The 14,134-nt window shown below is 52.8% G+C and overlaps 1 long non-coding RNA gene across 2 annotated transcripts in view; it reads left to right on the top strand.

The window, feature by feature from the left end:
• Positions 1 to 13,796, top strand: part of LOC106506135 — a 176,905-nt gene extending 163,109 nt beyond the window's left edge. For both annotated transcript variants that reach the window (XR_002338735.1, XR_001301227.2), the window contains exon 6: positions 13,641 to 13,796. This is a non-coding gene — a long non-coding RNA (uncharacterized LOC106506135). The remainder of the gene's footprint in view (positions 1 to 13,640) is intronic.

Genomic DNA, 14,134 nt, shown 5'->3' with positions numbered 1-14,134 from the left:
AATCTTAAACAAAGAACTCCCTCAGGGCTTTGGGCTCCTCTTCTGAGTCTCTGGAGGTGGAGCCTTTCCCTGGGGGCAGAGTGGGTGTGCTCAGAGGTGCTAGGGTTTGGGGCTCAGGCCATGGCCCTTGCATGGGCAGGCAGCTTTCTGAGCAGCCCCTCCCCCCAGCCCAAGAAGCATAGCAAAACTTGGGGGGAGGAAAGCTTGGGGCAGGAGGTGGGCCGTGCAGGGTAGCTAAATCCTGTCCCCAACCTAGGCTGGGGCCATGAACAGCACGCTAAGGGAATCCGGCCAGAACCCAGCCCACAGCGAGGTGAGAACCGGAACAGCAGCTAATTCTAAAGGCTGTGATTTATAATTTATCCCCAGCTCCTTCTAGAAAGGACTGGTGGCTGCCTTCCAGGGGATTTGTAAATGTGGGTTTTGCTTTGATGAAGCTAAGGGGATTTCAGGTGGCCCCTCGGGTTAGTTTTTACTGAATTAAGACCATCTGTGAGACCAGTCCCTATGTGTTAACTTCTCTGTGCTCACGGCACTGCTGTGGAGTCAGAATGGTTATCTCCCTGTGACAGATGGGGAAACTGAGGCTCAGAGGGTGAAGCAACTTGCCCAAGGTCTCACACCTGGGGAAGGCGGGATTCCAACCCAGGTCTGTTTGATTTGGGCGGCATCCAAGACTGTTTCGTGGAAGCAGATAGTGATACCATTTAAAAGCCAACCGAAATCTCTTGCCTGCAGCCATTTGAGGCATGCCCCAGGTCTGCACGTTACCTAGAGGGTTCTAGCCTCCCACTGAACACTGGCCCCATGTTTCCCTCGGACCATTTCCACCCAAAATACGGGTCTTGGCTAGTCCTGAAAGCACTGTCTCTTGTTATGTAGAATAAGGAGAGAGGGAGTGAGATTTGGCAGTCTGTACACTTCTTGTACCCACAGGCCCAGCCCTAAGGAGAGCTCCCACCCACCTCTGCATTCTGAGTCAACTGTAGAGATTGAGGTCCTTAAGAACGTAGCTCTGGGAGTTCCCTTCGTGGCTCAGTGGTTAACGAATCCGACTAGGAACCATGAGGTTGCAGGTTCAATCCCTGGCCTTGCCTAGTGGGTTAAGGATCCGGTGTTGTTGTGAGCTGTGGTGTAGGCCAGTGGCTACAGAAAAAGAACGTAGCTCTGAAGTCAGGTTGCCTGGTTCCGAGGATGGCTCTGCCATCGCAAAACACCCCAGTCTGAGCGGCTTAAACAACAGAAATGTGTTCTCTCCCAGTTCCGGAGGCTGGTTGTCCAAGATCAAGTGTTAGCAGGATTGGTCTCTTCTCAGGCCTCCGTCCTTGGCCTGCAGAGGGCCAGCTTCTCCCTGTGTCCATGTGGTCTTTTCTCAACGAATCCCTGCTCTCCCTTCCTCTTCTAAGGTCACCAGTCCTGTTGGGTTCGTGCTCTACCCAGGTGACCTCATTGTACTTTGTTTATCCCTTTAAAGGCGCTCTCTCCAAATACAGTCACATGGAGGCTCCAGAGTATGAATTTTGGAGGACACCCTTCCGGTCATCATAGGTGGACATAGGCGTGTGCCTCCCTAAGCTTTAATTTCCTCATCTGCAGCATGAGGTTCATAAAGCACCCGTTCCCTGGGGTTTTTGAGGGGTTCCATGAGGTGCAGCCTGGGGACAGTGATGGGATTATAACAAGTGCTCAGCCTGCTGGGTATCTCCCCCCTCACCATCAGCTTCATCATCACCATCCCCGCTCCTTCATCTGCGTCCGCCTAGAGGTCTGCTGGATTCAGACCTCTGGGCTCTGCTTGTCATTTGTGGTTCAAGGTTGGATCAGAGCTGCAAGGATCTTGACCTTTGATACTAACTGCTGATTTTACAAAGGAGGAAACTGAGACCAAGCTAGTGGTTCATCTGGAATCAGAATGTTGGTAGCCTGTCACCTGGCTTGGTGTTCTTGAACCATTTCAGTGACCAGGATGGGCCAGGAGAAGAAAACCCCAGCAACACCACCCTGTTGGGGCCACCCATGGAGTAAGTGGACAATTCAGTTAGTTTTACCCCCTCAGTATCTTAAGGACTGCTTGCCTCATGTCTTAACAGAGTGCCAGCTACGTAGCGAATGAAAAAAAGCCATTAATTACCAATCCCCTACTCATGGGTTCCCAGCTCAGCCCCTCTCTATAAACCCCGCATCCCAGCTCCTGGTGTGATGACATCAAATCCTTCCAAGGGCGGCCTAACATTTCCTTGCTTCATCCAATCCAGGCATCTGTGTCTCCCTGGAATTTGGATAGAAGTATTCATAAGCCACCAGGCCTCAGTCAGAAGGGCATGGTGACTCACTTGTTTTGACAGTATAATATCTCTAGTTAAAAATAATGCAGAAGCTAAAAACCAAAAATCCCAATAAGGCCTGGTAGCTCGGCTGGTTTCCAACCCAACATCCACTCCCACCATCTTCCTTCCAACAGAATCCCAGCTGCGCTCAGGCCTGGGGTGCTGTGTACTCAGTGGGGGTCAGCCTGGAGCCCAGCTCTCGCCTCTTTGCTTTAGGGCTGAGCATGTGACCCTGTTCTGGCCAGTGGGACTTAGGGAAGTTTCCTGAAGACTTGATTTGGATGAGAAGCCTCCTTGCCCCATCGTTGGGTCTTGGGAGATAACTGTTTGGAGAAGAGATGCCTGCACCTGTCTTGCATCCAGGAAGGGGAGATGAATACTTTAGACTCTCAGAGGATGTGACCTGGAGCCCAGATATCACAGAGCCATGAACCCATCCTGGAATCACCTATGCCCAGGTTTCTCCTTATGTATTATTTAAGCCAGGCTTCCTTAGGTGTTACTTGCAGCTGAAACCATCCCAACTGAAGCTGGGTTGGTGGTGACACCCATGGCCAGGTGCAGTGAAGGGATAACGTCCATTCCCTCTCGGGGATGGAGGTGGTTGTAAGGATGCTAGATACAGTTCTCAGTCTTGCTGTCTCACCTGGTGACTGGTGGTCAGGTGGTCCTCTCACGCCTCCCCCTTCCTGTTCCTCCCTTCCCTACCTTTGTGCTCCCTGCTCATTGGCTTCCCAGGGCTGTTTCTCCACTGCCATCCGCACATCCTATTTCTGGACTTCACTTTTACATGCAGCTACTGAAGAGGACACATGTTCCAGACCATAGATGCCCTACCCTGTACCCCTCCCCGTACAGGGTCTGATTTCCGGGCACCTGAGCAGGCATGGCTGTTACTGCATTTCACAGGTGGGAAGGTGTTGCTGAGTGAGCTGAGCAGCTGGCTCCGAGGTCCTGCAGCCAGGTGTCTAACCCAGACTTCTGGCATTGCCCCCCAAGGCCTCTTTCTGCTGGTTTCCCCCTGTAAGACAGGGTGGGGCTGGCAACGTAATCACGAAGGCTTGGGTCCCAGCAAGAGGCTAAGCAGCTTCAGCTATGGCTGGGCTTGGGCTCTGGGGCCACCAACGTGCATTTGTCTGATGGATTCAGGGATTTGCTGGGAGAGAGGTCACCCGAGGGAGAGGGAATCAGGAAGACAGAATCAGCCCAGTGCTGACTGTGACACAGGGGAGGGGTTAGGGCGACCAGGTCAAGCCTGAGCACAGCTGGGGAATCAGCAATCCCTGAGGCGGGGGCATAGCCACCAAGGGCGAGGAGATATTGAGATGCAGCTTGGGGGCCTGTGGGACCAAGAAGAACCCTGGTGGGAAGAGACGCCTGGGCATGGCACGGGTGGCAGGCCAGGGCTGGGAAGAGACTGACACACAGAGTCTGTCCCCAGCTAAGGGAGCTGTGCACAAGGGCTGTGTGAGCCTCGCCCTACACCTTCGTAATTTGCCTTGGAGGGAAGCCATAGGTGGCCGCTCCAGCTGGATTCCTTGTCCAGGAACCTGTAGTCCACAGGTGGCCTGCTGCCTGCTTTTGTGTGGCCTGTGAACCAGGAATGGTGTTTACATTTTTAAGTGGTTCAATTGTAAATATTTTTACAGGTACCTACACAATACACTCAATTTTGCCTCTTGGGCTGACTCTAAAGCCTGAACTATTTACTTACTATCCAGGTCTTTTTTTATTTTTATTTTTTATTTTATTTTATTTATTTTATTTTATTTTTTCTTTTTAGGGCTTCACCCACGGCATATGGAGATTCCCAGGCTAGGGGTTGAATTGGAGCTATAGCCACTGGCCTACACCACAGCCACAGCAACGTGGGATCCTTAACCCACTGAGCGAAGCCAGGGATTGAACCTGCAACCTCATGGTTCCTAGGTGGATTTGTTTCTGCTGCGCCACGATGGGAACTCCTACTATCCAGGTCTTTACAAAGTCAGCTGGCCCCTGGAGTGGTCTGTCTTTAGAGTCCAGCCTTGGGGTCCGTCGGCTGCCAGTGGAGAGACCTGGCCTTTTCAGAGTCTTGGCCCTGGGATGCTGGCTGTCCTTGGCCTTGGGCTCAGTGTACCCACGTGCCCTCCATGTTTTTTTCTGAGGCCCCCTGAGCACAGAGGGGTAGGTGTGGGACAGGGCACCAAGCCCTAAGAGCAAAGCCCATGGCTCCATCCTTCCACCAAAGCCTTTCCAGGGCCATCTGCAAGAGGAAGCTTCTGGAGGCTGCTCTTCCTGGGGGCAGGTGTGTTCCCGCCAACTGAGCAGCATCTTGCTGATAAAACCTAATGAGCTGCATTTAACAACACCTTCCTGCCATGTGGCTTCCTCTCGGGGCTGCCCATCTGTTGGCCCCGGGAGGCCACTCTCCAAGCAGCTGAAACCCTCCCTCGTCATAGAATCAGGAGAGAACTCGGGTCCCTGGGGGCCAGGCCTAGCACATGGGCCAGCAAATCTCTGCGCTTAGCCTGTGCCAGCTCCTGGCCACCCTCCAGGCTCTCAACGACACTGCCAGATGGTGGCTAACGGAGGGTGAAAATCTCCCTGGAAGGTCTGGGCATGGAGCAGTGGGGGGAGGCCAGCCAAACAGAAGGCCCCCTGACCGTGGCCGTGGGGAGGGCACCAGGTGTGGCTTGCCTATGCCCAGGCCAAGTCGCTTTTATTCCTGACCCCTTGCCAGCTGCCCTTGCTTTCCTCTCCTTGTCATTGGACCCAGGGACCTGCCAGTGGGACACCTACACATTGCAAAGGACAAGCGAAGCAAGGTGTCGGAAGATGTGTGCAGTCCACGGCTGGGCCAGGGTGTTCCGGGAGGGCACTGCTCTGTGGCCTCTTCCCTCCTGGTGTCAAGGGCTGGGGATATCACACATCTAGGAATTCTGCAGCTCATCCCCCCGCCCCCAGCAACAGGCTGGGCTGTTTAGGTGAAACAGTTCGACCTAACCTCTCAGGGCTGTGACCGCCATTCACTTCATCCTCTGATGGCTTCAAGCATCGGGCTAGAGAGGTCGGTTCACAAACTAGTCCAGTCCCCGCTGTGGGCCCTTGTCTTCTCCCTCCAGATTCACCCCCAGTCCCTTTTGGCTGGAGGACCAGGTGGGTGAGACCAGATGACAGAACAGGGCTGAGTGAGGATAGATCCAGCTCCACATGATGGAAAAAATATCATCGTAAAAAATTCCAAGCCAGAGTTCCCATTGTGGCTCATTGGAAACGAACCCGACTAGTATCCATGAGGATGTGGGTTCAATCCCTGGCCTCACTCAGTGGGTTAAGGATCTGGCATTGCCATGAGCTGTGGTGTAGGTCACAGATGCAGGTCAGATCTGGTGTTGCTGTGGGTCTCTGATTCGATTCCTTGATTGGGAACCTCCATTTGCCACGGCTGCGGCCCTAAAAAAAAAAAAAAAAAAATCCAAGCTGATGTTAGGATGCCTGTCTTCCTGGGGGAGTGAGAGGCATCCTTCCCAACTGCATGAGGATAAGGATAAGGACAGATACCACATGGGGACGAGAGAAAGGCAGAGACCGCAGGTGATGTATAGTCCTCTGAGAAGGTGCTGTGGGGGACCTGCAAAGGGATTCTGGGCTGTTTGGAGCTGGAGAAAGCTGGGCTCCTTTGCATGATGAGGAGGAGGGGGCAGTTTTTTTTTTTTTTTTTTTTTTTTTTTTTTTCAAGTTGCAGGAGAACCAGCAACAGAAGGTGCTGACACCCAGGCTGGTGACATGGCTGAGGTTCTATTTGCGAGCAAGCCTGTCTAAGATTGAAACTTGTTTTGTGAGTCCCTCTGCCTGTCCTGTTTCCAAACCCCCAGGGTGAACTGCTGCCCTCTTAAGGCCTGAGTGGGTCTCTGCCCCTGTGGCTTCGAGAGGGTGGGGGGCACTTGGGTACAAAGAACCAGCCACAGAATGTAGTGTAGAAGACAAACATTTGAGGAAGGCAGGGACTAGAGCCCAGCGACCATGGGGATATAAGGCTTTAGGGGTCTGGGGCTGGGATGGGGGAGAGGGTTTGGGGCCATGCTGTCTGGATTTTAGGGGCAGAGGGAGCCCAAATGATACCTCGGTTATATCAAAACAGTGAGTGGGTGACAGTTTTGCTCTGCTGTTTTTCTGGCCGCTTTCCAGCCAATCCCACCATCTCCACCCCCCCTAGCTTTTGAAGCCCAGAGATGAGTTCACAGCCCAGGTCTCTGTTTGAATGGGCACCAGCCCTCCCTTCTGGGCTTGAGGGAGGAGCTGGGGCTTTTAAATGTTTCTTTTATTCTGCTCATTTTATTTCAATGTTTGGGGAGTGAATGGCAGGATTTAAAAACCCAGTCTTTTAGCTTTAAGGCAATGGGGGCAGAAATCAGGCTTGGGTGAGCTCTAGCCTCTCGTAGACCCAGGACCCCTGCAGAGGAGGAAATGGTTCTGGAAAAAGACCTTCCCCAGGGAGCCTGAAAGCACTGTCAGCCTGGGCCTGAAAGTGAGGTGGGGGTCAGAGAGGCTGGCTGTGGCCGTGCGGTTCTCAGCTACTGGAGGCTTGGTGCTTTCTGTCTGTGGAAGGTCCTTCCTGACCAGGATGTCAAGAGCTGAAGAAGGTGTAGCCAGATGCACCCCTGCAGTGATGTCAGAACCTGGGTTCTTGTTCACGGAGCTGCAGAATGAACTTCTAGAACACACAGGCAGCAAGCAAGCAAAGTCTTTATTACAAGAAAGCAAACAGCTCCCAGGACAGCTGGGAGGGGGAAGAAGAGCACCCCCACCCCCCCCCCCCCCGCACTGTCCTATAGGGGTTTTTATCCCTTGAAGATGGTGAATATCAATGTGGGGTCAAGAAAGATGTGATTTTGTCCCATTGGCCTTGTCCAGTTACCTGTATCAGTCCTTGTCCAGTCGGGGCCTTAGAGGTGGAAAGGTCCCATAAGTTTTATGGTTTCTTTGCCCTGCTCTTCCTTAGACTGACAGTCACCACTACTCTCATTCCTCTTCTATCAGTTGAGCAGTGGGTTAGAGATTGACGTCCATCTGGGCGAGGCTCCCTCCCTGTAGTAAACAAGGCCTTGTGGGATGTTACTCCCTGGAGCCCTTAAGCCACAAATGTTCATCAATGGCCCTATCAAAGAAGGCATGGAAGCCCATGCTCCTACGCCGACTACCTGAGTTCGTATTCTGCCTCAGAGGGAGCCAGGCCTGTGGGGAGCCCAGGCTGCACTCCTCTGGGGAGGCAGGGTGAGGGCGAACTATGCTGAACAGGGTGGGGCACAGGCTGTATTTTCTAGAGATGGCCCCACAAACACACACCTCACCCCACGCTCTTCTTACTGTGTGATGCCGACCCTCTGTTACATAGTGTGACCTGTGTGCTCCTCCACTGAACCCAGGCAGACACTGGTAACTGCCTCTGCCATCGAGGGTGGTGAAGTGACTTCTGAGGCTAAGTCATAAAAGGTAATCCAGCTTCTCTGCCTGGTTCTCTCTCTTGGGACGTGAAGAGCCGAGCCCTGAGCTCCAGGTCAGAGATTGATATTTATTTATTTTCTTTTTAGGGCCACACCCAAGGCCTATGGAAGTTCCCAGGCTAGGGGTCAAATTGGAGCTGCAGCTGCCGGCCTACACCACAGCCACACCACACCAGATCCAGGCCACATCTGCAACCTGCATCGTAGCTCGGCAATGCTGGATCCTTAACCCACTGAGTGAGGCCAGGATCAAATCTGAGTCCTCATGGATACTAGTCAGGTTCCTAACCTGCTGAGCCACAATGGGAATGCCTCTGAGACTTTAGTGGTGCTGAAGCTGCCATGCTGGAGAGGCCACATGGAGATACCGTATCTGGTCAGAGAAGCCTGAGCTGCTGCAGGAGCCCAGCCCAGTCAGTCATAAGAGAGAGAGGGTCATTTGATGTCTCAGCCCCAGCCTTTAAATTGCTGTCACCCAACAGAGCAACATGAGCCATTCCTGCTGAGTCCTGCCAAGACTACAGCTTCATGTGCAAAAGAAATATGTTGCTATATTCAGCCATGAAATTTTGAGGTGTTTGTTATGCAGCCATACTGACTGATACAGGGTAGGAGGAGAGTATTCCCACTACCAAGCAGCCATTTCGCCAGCTATTTCACTGGCATGAACTCATTCAATTCTTGCAACAGAAAAGCAGGCACCACGGCTAAGCCCTGCTTTAGATGTAGACACCGAGAGACCTCAGAAATCAGTAATGCCACCAAAGACACACCCCTGTGGGAGATGACCAGGACTGGAGCCCAGGGCTGACACAGAGCCTAAGCTTTTATCCATGGTGGTGCCTCTGTGTTCTGGAATTCTCACCCCAGCTCTGTTATGAGCTGACTGACCAGCCTGGGACAAACCCTGCCCCCTCATCTCTGGAAGGAAAGACCCCCAGCCCGGACCTTGTATCTCTGGCCTTGCCCGACCCCTTTCTTTTGACGTGTGAGGCTGGCTTATGTGGGCCTCCAAACTTAGGCCTCTTGAGGCCAGGGGAGCTGGACACATAAGTATGTATGGGGGCAGGGATAGCAACAGGGCCAAGGGGGGAAAGCCTGTGCTCTGGAGCAAAGAGCTTTTGTGTGTGTGTATTAGGGGGGGTGATAGGAAGTATTAATGTCTTTTTCTATTTTCATCCTTTGCCATGTATAAGCACTGCTCTAAGGGCTTTACAAGTATTCATTTAATTGTCACAACAGCGCTATGAGGTAGATTCTATCCCCCTGTGTGCTGTACAGAAACGGAGACCAAGGCATAGAGTGGCTACTGAATTTGCTGAAGTTACCTGGCTGGTGAGGGCTGGGACTGGGATTTGAACCTCAGCAATTTGGCAAAAGAATCCCACGTGACAGGTCATGAAAACAGCTCCCTGAGGCCTGACACTGCTCTCTGTCCCCTCAGGGTGGTGACGGCACCTGTCAGAGGGCGGGGAGGAGAGCAGGCAGGATGGAGCAGAGTGAGAAGCAAGCTGTGATTCGGGTTCACAGGAAACCTCTGCTGACTCGCGGGAGTTCTGGGCTGTTCCAATTTGGGGTGAGAGGGCCAGACCTTTATGCCCCCATATCCACTGGCCATTGGATGTGAACTGTATGGGTGAGGAGGTGTCACCCTGGGGAGGCACTGATTTCAGCTGAGCCCCCCCCCCCACCCTCTAGGATGCTGCCCGCTGAGAGCGGTCCTGGATTCTGATTCGTCCTTTCTTTCTCAAGAGGAACGTCACAGCCTCCCTCACAGGGTGGGCGGGGGTGGGGGGCAGGACCTCTGTGAGAAGGTGCTCTTTGAAGAGAGATGATCAGAAGGGCTGCAGGCCTGGAGCAGACGAGGGGAGGGGCTGGTGGTGGCAGAGGCTTAAGCCGCGGCAGGGAGCAAGTCATTCAAGGGCCTTGCAGCCAAGGATGTGGCCTTTCCTCCCGAGTGAGAGGGAGTTCTGAGCAGAGGAGGACCAATCTGACTTCAGATCGAGGGCTGGCCCTCACGGCTCCTTGGAGGACAGGCAGCGGGAGGCAAGCAGGAAGTCCAGCCAAGAGCCTACACTTGGTGGGTAGGATGGGTTGGACCCGAGGTGTGGCAGAAGACAGGGCTCTGGACCAAGATTTGGCCTGACTCACTTGGAAGAATGAACTTGGCCATTACGAGAGAGGGAGAGTTTGGGTTGGGGGCGGAATCGGCTAAAGTTTCACCCCCTCACCTTCCCAGGACTCCATCCTCCGTGGGTGCTCCTGGGGGCCATACTCAGCGGAGCTCCCGCAGCTGAGGCTCTGGAGGCTCCTGGAAGGTGGGACCGTGTCTGTTTCTATCTTGTAGTGACTGTGGGATGGGTGCAAGGATAAACGGATTCGGGAAGGTCCGGGTGGAAGTGACACTTGGCCCAGCTCAGGATGAGGCAGTAGCATCTTCTGGGCTTCCTGACTTCAGCTGGTGGGGGTGGGATGGGGAGAGTGAGTTCTCAGAGGGGGCTGGTCTGACCAAGTCTATGCAGCGTTTTCTTTCCTCTTTGCTCTATCGTCCCTTGATCAAATCTCCTGGAGAAGGAACACAGGGAGACAGGGCTGCCACTGCGAGGAGTGAATCCAGCCCCCAGGTTCTCTCTGTGAGCAGCCCGCTCGCACACACAACGAGGGGAAAGAGGTCTGAATGGTCCCCTGAGAGAACATTCCCATCTGAACAGGCTCACAGTCTCCACGGTGCCCGTTGCCATGGCAAACAGCCATTTACAGAGAGCCAAGCAGATCTTTCCAGAACCCCTGCCCCACTGGTTACCCTGTGATCAGCACAGTGAACAGGCTCTGCTTTGAAGATGCCAAGTCTCTCACCTGAATGGGAGCTTGGTGTGTGCCCTCCCCTTTGGTGGGCATGCGCCCTTGCTGCTTTGTACCTGGCAAAAGCTTTCCCTTCACCCGCTGTTCTGGGAGAAGGAAGCGTGATGCTCAGATGCTCACAGCCCCTTGGCCTTAGAAAAGAGCGTTCCTGTCTGTGCTGATGAGGCTGGATCCTTCGTCTGAGCTGTTGTTGAAGGCCAGTCCTGAGCTAGGTTTCCTTCTGGACCTTGTGTGTCACCATACCAAACACTCAGGAGCAACTGACTGGTCAGAGATTAAGGCTGGGTTATTGTTTGGTGGGGCCATCCAGAAGGTCTCCCTTTTGGGGGGCTGCTGGGTGGATGGAAGGAGGGTATAGTACATCAAGTGTTTAGCACAGGGCCTGGCCCAGGGAGGAGCAAAATGCATGCTGGCCTTGTTTCTTATTCTCATTCCCCTCCATGCACTCTCCTCTGCGCTCTCTTTCCCCCCAAAATACTCCAGAAATTAGAAATCCTAGAGAGCTTCCTGGAAGTAAGCGATGTTCATACAACCAAAGCAGAATGTATGTATTTTCCATTAAAATGATGGACCCTATTTCTAGAGTATCTACTGTGTGCCAGGCACGGTCTATATTCTTATTGCAACCCTTTAAAGTTTTTGTTTTTCGTTTTTTTTTGGGGGGGGGCCGCACCTGCGGCATATGGAGGTTCCTAGGCTAGGGGTTGAATTGGAGCTATATCTGCTGGCCTACGCCACAGCCACAGCAATGTAGGATCTGAGCTGCGTCTCCAACCTACACCACAGCTCACAGCAACGCTGGATCCTTAACCCACTGAGTGAGGCCAGGGATCAAACCTGTGTCCTCATGGATGCTAGTCGGATTTGTTAACTTATGAGCCATGACGGGAACTCCCCTTTAAAGTTTTATCATCCCTGTTTTTCAGAAGAGGACATTTAGATGTGACTCAGAGAAATTAAGTAACTTTCCCAAGATCACACAGGTTATTTGAACTTGGGAAGGTTGATTCCAGAGTTTGGGCATTTAACCCACATGTGATACTTTTTTGCTATCATATTTGTGATTGTATTTGCTTTGGGACTCTTCTCAGCTGCCTTCATCCCCTCCTCCTGCTCTGGTTCCCCTGAGCAGCAGTGCCTGCCTTCGATAGATGGGCACTTCTTGCCTCTGCTCCCTTTCGGCTCCTCTCTGCCCTCAGTAAGGCAACGGCCACTTATCCAGCCACTGGACCACACCTTCCAGTCCACTGGAGGAAGATGGAAAGAGAAGGGAATGAAAGGAGATGAGCTCAAGTGTGAGCTGGACCGGGGCTGCAGCCATGGGGTTGACAGGCTCATGGGCAGGGAGAAAGCCCCAGGGCCAAGGCGAATGGGGCAGGTGTGGTCACCCTTCAGCCATCCAGGGTCTGGTGGCAAGCTCTGGGAACTCTGGGAAGCACACTCCAGCCTCTAGGGAAGGGGCTGGAAAAATTCAAGCCGAGCCTTAGATCCCCAACTCAGCAGACTAAGGGGAACCAGAGCTGGGCTTTAGGTCTGTGGGGTGATGGACCTCTGGGAAGGCCAGCTGAGGTAGGAACCTTGTCCCCCATGCTGGGCCAGCCCATGGTTCCTGTGCAGGCTTCTGACCCCCAGGGGGACCTGGCTATGCGAACCTTAGGCCCATGTGCTTAGAGCTTCACCCCCCAGGTGCTGGCATTACTTAGGTTGTCAAGACCTTTGCTGCCCATCTGGATGGTCTCAGATCTGGGTAGTGCCAGGTCTGCAGGTGGGCACAGGTGTTCCAGCTTGGGGAGTGAGGAGGAAAAAAAAATCAAAGTGAGAAAAGGTGAAGATGGTACCTCTCAGACCCCATCTCTCCTGGTTGCACAGAGCATCCCCTCCCCAACTCACCATCCAGAGCCCCGCACTCCCAAGACCTTCTCTCTCTCTCTCTTCTCTCTCTCTCTCTCCCTCTCTCTTTTTTTTGATCTTTTGTCTTTTAAGGGCCACACCCACGGCATATGGAAGTTCCTGGGCTAGGGATTGAATTGGAGCTACAGCTGCTGGCCTATGCTACAGCTATAGCAACACGGGATCCAAGCCTCATCTTCGACCTACGCCACAGCTCATGGCAGTGCTGGATCCTTAAGCCACTGAGTGAGGTCAGGGATTGAACCCACATTCTCATGGTTCCTAGTTGAGTTTGTTAACCACTGAGCCATGAAGGGAACTCCCCCAAGATCTTCTCTTCAAGCACACTTAGGGATGGTGGCACTTAGGAAAGAAGAACCTGATAACTTAAAAAAAAATTTATTATAGTTGATTTACAATGTTCTGTCAATTTCTGCAATATAGCAAAGTGACCCAGTCATACATATATACACATTTTTTTCTCATATTCTCTTTTATCATGTTCTATCACAAATGACTGGATCTGGTTCCCTGTGCTATAGAGCAGGACCTCATTGTTTATCCATTCTAAATGTAATAGTTTGCATTTACCAACCCCAACCTCCGAGTCCACCTTACTCCCTCCCCCTCCCTCTTGGCAACCACTCTCTATGTCTGTAAGTCTGTTTCATTTCTGCAAATAGGCTACTCTGTGCCATATTTTAGATTCCACATATAAATGTATCATATGAGAACCTGATAACTGGATTGCAGGACTTTATACTAAAGTGTTAATGACTACTTCTTTTTAGAGAAAGGGCCTAAGAACCTCAAAGAAGCCCCTCCTTGGTGTTGACTCAGTAGGGGGATACCGTACATGCCCTGATCGCTTCCTGAGTGCTTGTCCTATAGTTCTGACCTGTTGTGAATTCACACACTGTCACTTGGCTCTCCCAGACTGAGAGGCTGGCCATGGACAAAGCCCCAAGGACAGAAGAGGGAGGCTACTCCTCAGTGGCTGCCTGGCTCCCATGGGTGGTATTCATTATCCCGAAACCCACAGCTGGGTGTCAGCCATGCTATCCTTTGCCCACAGCCGTGAATGCCTCTCCGCTCTGCCAGCTTCATGCCACCTCATGACTGCTGCCACCTGCTCAAGAAGATGGAGGCCTGGAGTTCCCATCATGGCTCAGTGGTAATGAACCCAACTAGTATCCATGAGGACATGGGTCAATCTCTGGTCTCGCTCAGTGGGTTAAGGACCTGGCATTGCTGTGGCTGTGGTGAAGTCCGGCAGCTATAGCTCCTATTCAACTCTTGGCCCAGGAACTTCCATATGCTGGAGGTGAGGCCCCAAAAAGACAAAAGAAAAAAAAAAAAGGATGGAGGCCTGTGGTCATCCAGGCAGGTGTGTGAAGTGGAGGCACAGACTGGGGGTGACAAGGCAAAGGTGGCCCTTGCAGACAGGCTGGAGCTGGTTTGGGGCTCTGGAAAGGATGGATGCCCCAGCCCAGCCCGCTGGTAGGTTGCAGCTGCTGCTCTGACCTCCTTGCCTTTTCCTCTTCACCCCGTTCCTGGAAACCTCTCCCC

The sequence above is a fragment of the Sus scrofa genome, chromosome 14, assembly GCF_000003025.6.
Source record: "Sus scrofa isolate TJ Tabasco breed Duroc chromosome 14, Sscrofa11.1, whole genome shotgun sequence".
NCBI lineage: Eukaryota > Metazoa > Chordata > Mammalia > Artiodactyla > Suidae > Sus > Sus scrofa.
Note: the sequence above shows the minus strand (reverse complement) of the source record. Positions and strands in the feature narration are given on the sequence as shown.